This window comes from Megascapheus bottae, chromosome X (genome assembly GCF_031878675.1).
Source record: "Megascapheus bottae isolate mThoBot1 chromosome X, mThoBot2.hap1, whole genome shotgun sequence".
Classification (NCBI taxonomy): Eukaryota; Metazoa; Chordata; class Mammalia; order Rodentia; family Geomyidae; genus Megascapheus; species Megascapheus bottae.
In genome coordinates this window covers 45,385,245-45,390,551 of record NC_143547.1, presented here as the reverse complement: position 1 = coordinate 45,390,551, position 5,307 = coordinate 45,385,245, and positions in this window count along the sequence as shown.

Here is a 5,307-nt window from a genome sequence, read left to right as displayed (position 1 = left end):
TAGTCCCATTGGATGCATTCCCTTTCCTTCCCTATTTCAGTACAGTCACATGGGGTGGGGTGCACTTCTTCCTCCCCTCACTGCCTGGGGCTGGAGATTTGAGGATGAGTGAAGCAATTCACCACCACCATCCCCCCCCCCCCCGCCCCTGCTAGGGTATTGACTTCATTTTCCCTGGTGCCAATGGAGCTCTCTCTGCCCTTTGATCTCCCAGACTCTGTTTATTTTGGGTCCCCCTCCACAAAATTCAGAGGTTTGGGGACAATCTTTGGGTTGAACCTGCTCATTCCAGTATGAAGGGTGTTTATCTTTCTGGTGGGCTCAGGGTGAAGAAATCCACTTTGTTGGCACATGCAATTTTTCTAGTTACATGGTTAACCCCTGCCTGCTAGAGCTGATTGCAAATGGGGCATCTGTTGGCTTATGAGTACATGAGCTTACTGTGTGAAAGGGCTTTCTGCACATCAAAGCTTAAATAATTGGCAAACCCAATGGATACGACTCTCTCTCTCTCTCTCTCTCTCTCTCTCTCTCTCTCTCTCTCTCTCTCTCTCTCTCTCTCTCTCTCTCTCTCTCTCTCTCTGTGTCTGTGTGTCTGTGCGCGCACATGTGCATGCACGCGGTGGAAGGGGGTCCTGTATCTTCTAATGGTAAAGCTCTTTGATTCACTTTATCTGATACCATCACCTTCCTGGTGGTAAGTGATAATTCATTTTCATTAATACTCTCAAGCTTTTTCAGAAGACACTTATTACTTACTACTTTAAGGTAAAGAAAACCTTCACTTCAAGTGCACTAGACCATTGAATTGATAGCGGTGTATTTTATGAGGCTGAATTTCTTGATTTGAAATCGACACAGACACTGGCCTACAAGTGAATGAGATGAAGCCTTTTAGCAAAGCTCAATTGCTCCTCATGGCCCCTGAAGTGACTGTCATTTCATCAGTAGTCTAATTCTAGGCTTGGTGCTATCTACAATCAGCAAAGCTTCAAAAATACAAGAAATGCCCCAAAGACAGAGAGATCCCGCAAATCATACTACACTGTAATGTCTAAGTCTTTTTCTTTTTTTCCTTCTTTGTTTTGTGATACTGGAGATTGAACTCGGTGCTTCCCATTTAGTACAAAACCATGCTATCACTTTAGCCATACCCCCCAATCCTTTTGCTTATTTTTTACTTTTTCAGATGGGGTTTCACACTAATTTTTTCCAGGTTAGCCTTGGACTGAAATATTCCTACCTCTGCTCACAAAGTAGCTCAAATGATAGGTATTCATCATCCAACCTGTCTATTTTTTTTGGTAAGTCATAGGGCTTGAACTCTGGACCTGGGTACTGCCCCTCAGCTCTTCAGCTCTACCACTTTGAGCCACAGTTTCACTTTGGTTTTCTGGTAGTTAACCAGAGATAAGAGTCTCATGGGGGGCCGGGAGTTTGGCCTAGTGGTTAAAGTGCTTGCCTAGCATGCATGAAGACCCGGGTTCAATTCCTTGGTACCACATACATAGAAAAAAGCTGCTGAGGCTCAAGTGATAGAACTCTAGCCTTGAGAAAGTCCAAGGACAGTGCTCAGGCCCTGAGCTCAAGCCCAGGACTGGCAAAATAAATAAATAAATAAATAAATAAATAAATAAATAAATAAATAAATTTAAAAAAAGAGTCTCATGGACTTTCATGTTTATGCTTGCTTTGAACCACCATCCTCAGATCTCAGCCTCCTGAGTAACTAGGATCACAGATATGAGCCATTGGAGCTGTGCTCTGTTTAGTTTTTAAGATACACCTTTTTCACTTTTACTCAGTCTGGTCTTGAGCCTTTATTTGTCTGTCTTAATGTCTCAAAGTTCAGGCCTTCCAGTATGTACAGCCATTACCTGTTCGAAAGTGAACTCTCTAAAAATTTATTAACATTGATTTTTACATCATATTTCAAATGACATGTTTAACAGACAGGTGTTCAAGAAGGGAATCTCTATATACAATCACTGGCACTTAGTTTTTAGAACTTAATCAAAATTAGGCTAAGGTTTGCATATCATAGATACATATTAATTTATGAAATAAAACATTATGTTCATAGAGTCACAGGTTTTTATGTCTATATAGTTATGTTTATATTTCCATTACCATGTCCATAGCTTTGGGTAAGCAAATGTTGAGTCCTCGCTCTTGTACTCTTTGGATCTAATAGCCATATATTAAGGATACCATGCGCCTTTTGTTCCTTTGGTCTTGACTTGTCTCACTCAACATGATTTGCTCTAGATTCACCCACTTCCCTGTGAATGCCATTATTTTATCTTGTCTGTTGGCTATGTAGAATTCCATTGTGTGTGTGTGTGTGTGTGTGTGTGTGTGTGTGTGTGTGTGTGTGTGTGTGTGTGTGTGTATACCACATTTTCTGTATCCATTCATCTGCAGTAGGGCATCTGGATTGTTTCCATCACCTGGCTATTGTTAATAGTGCAGAGATGAACATAGCTGAGCAGTGTGGAGGTTTCTTAAAGAACTGAAAATTGATGTTCCCTATGATCCAGCCATACCACTTCTGGACATCTATCCTGAACATCATAACCCAAGATATGATAAGGACACCTGCTCAGCTAAAGTGAACTCTTTTTAATTGGATTGCAGGTATTGGTCAGGGGAAGGGGCTTGTTCAGAGATGGGGAATGGGGCCTCTACAGAAAGACATGCTTGCCAAGAGTGGGTCACATACAGATGATATGGGGATATACTAAGAGATAAGAGGAGATCCTAGGATTTCAGGCCCTCTTTGCTGCTTGAACCCAATCCACTCCACTACACCACACTCCTGTTCTGGTTGCGCCTTGCTTTTTGATTATTTCATTCAGTCTGTCTACTGAAACTTTCATTCAGTGTCCCAAAGGAAACTCACTCAGAGAGAACTGAACTTCAGAGGATCTTCTTTTGGGATTTTCCAACCAATACCCTACCACCAGTACCAAACATCACTGCCAGAACACATGAGCACATGCATGTGCGCACACACACACACACACACACACACACACACACACACACACACACACAGAGTTCTCTTCCTTTGTGAGTTTCCTGCTAAGTAGCTGGAAGTCCATTGGACTAATATCAATTTCTCTGTGGCCTAGAACTCAAAATCCTCCTCCCTCAGCCTCCTAAATACTAGGATTATAGACATATACCATACTATTTAGCTATGATTATGTATCTTTTGAGTTACTTCTTTCACCTTATTAGTAGATCAGGGATCTGAAGGTAAAAGAAATTTCAATAGGCTTACGATTTCTGTTGATCATAAGAAAATTGAATGGGAGGAGGGAAATGGGGAAAAAACATGAGAAGGGGTATTAATGTATAAGAAGTAATGCACCTACTATTCTGCAAATGTACCTGTAACTCCTGTATAAATTGCAAAAAAATAAAAAGAACAGCAAAGAAAACTGAATGGGAAATCAATCTCCCTGAATCTCACATTCCCTAACTGTAATATCCACATGATTAGACTGATGTGTACACCAAGGAAGATTTTTAAAACTCCAGCAATAAGAACTATAGCAAAGACAACCATGAAGCTACCAAAAAAAGAAAAGAAAAGAAAATGATATCAACGCTGCCATTTATAGAAGTCTTGTTTGGGGCTCAGTATATTACCTCTAGGCTTTACCTTATTAATCTATTTTTTGGTGATGCTTGGGATTGAACTAAAGAAATTACCTCTGCTGAGCACATAGTGTACCACTGAGGTACACCTTTGGCCCCACGGATACCAGTTTGTGGCTGCAGAAAAGCAAATTTCAGAGTTACAACAGACCGGACCAACAGCCACACAACAGCTTAAGGTGCAGAAGTAATAATTGTCATCCAGATTGACCTGTCTCCAAAGACTTTATCCTTTTTCCTTAGTACCCCAATGATGCTCCCTAAGCTAAACCAGAAAAGATGGAATAGATGAAGAGAAGGGAAAAAAGTCTCATAGGTATCCTAATCCAGGGAGTTGCTTCTTTCCTACCTGGGATAATGACAGGTATTGGCAACAGTTCATAGACTCTGGAGGAGTGGCTGCCAAAAGTACCCTTTAAGGTCCCAAGGCTCCATGCTTTTTGCCTGTCACCTTCCTAGAGAGAAGTTGAAAAAAGTTAGAGCAAGGTATTAGTGTGCAAATATTTGCCGAGCACTGGAGTTTGGCTATGCATGTATTCAAGTGTAAAAGCACTACATTCAAACACAGATGCACATACAAAAAGCCCCACACATAATAGGGATATAGATATGTATATATGTCTAAAATGGCCCTAGGCATAAAATATGAGTCCATTGAAACTCAATATCTAAATCTACATACGACACAGTCACATGAAACAGGCATATAGACCCAACAAACTCTTAAACACAAACCCATGTAACTCAAATTGAGCACAAATAACACATGCATTATGATCACCTATATAAACATAGTTACAACACTGACAAAAGTATACATATGAACAGGAACTCATTCATATGTGTCTATGACATACAAAACCTCAGCTTAATTTTAATTATGGTCTAAAATCTATGTGCCAGTGATTGTGTTTAGAGATTCCCTTCTTGAGTACTTGTTTGTTAAACATGATATTTGAAATGTGATGTAAAAATCAATGTTAATAAATTCTTCAATAAAAAATAAGCACATGGAGCTGAATGCTATGCCTCACACATATAATCCCAGCTACTCAGGAGGCTGAAAGATGATGTTCACAGTTCAAAGCCAGTCCTGGCAGGAAAGGCTGTAAGACTTATCTCCAATTAAACACTAGAAAAAAAGGAAGTAGAGCTGTGATACAAAGTGGTAGAGTGCTACCCTTGAGCACAAAAACTCAGGGACAGGGCCCAAGCCCTGAGTTCAACCCCATAATGGACAAAAAATAAAAGCACATGGGTTTAAGAGCAAACTAAAAGCCTGGTATTGGTGGACCGCATCTGTAATCCTAGATACTCCATTACTCTGAAGGATGAAACCTGGAAGATTAAGCTTCAAAGCCAGCCAAGGCAGAAATTCAAGAGGATTCTGTCTGCAAAGTAATCAGCAAAAAACCTCAATGGACGTATGACTCAAGTGGTGAGCACCAGTAAAGTATGCAGGCTAAGCAAGTAAAAGATCTTGAGTTCAAATCACAGTACTGGCACACATGCACAAAATAAAGAAATTGAACAAGTAGCCTTACATATCAGGGATAAGAAAGTAACAGAAATTCACTTGTGTGGTGGGATTGTAGAACTGATAGCAAAGTTCCATGGACTTCATTGGTTATAAAACTTTCC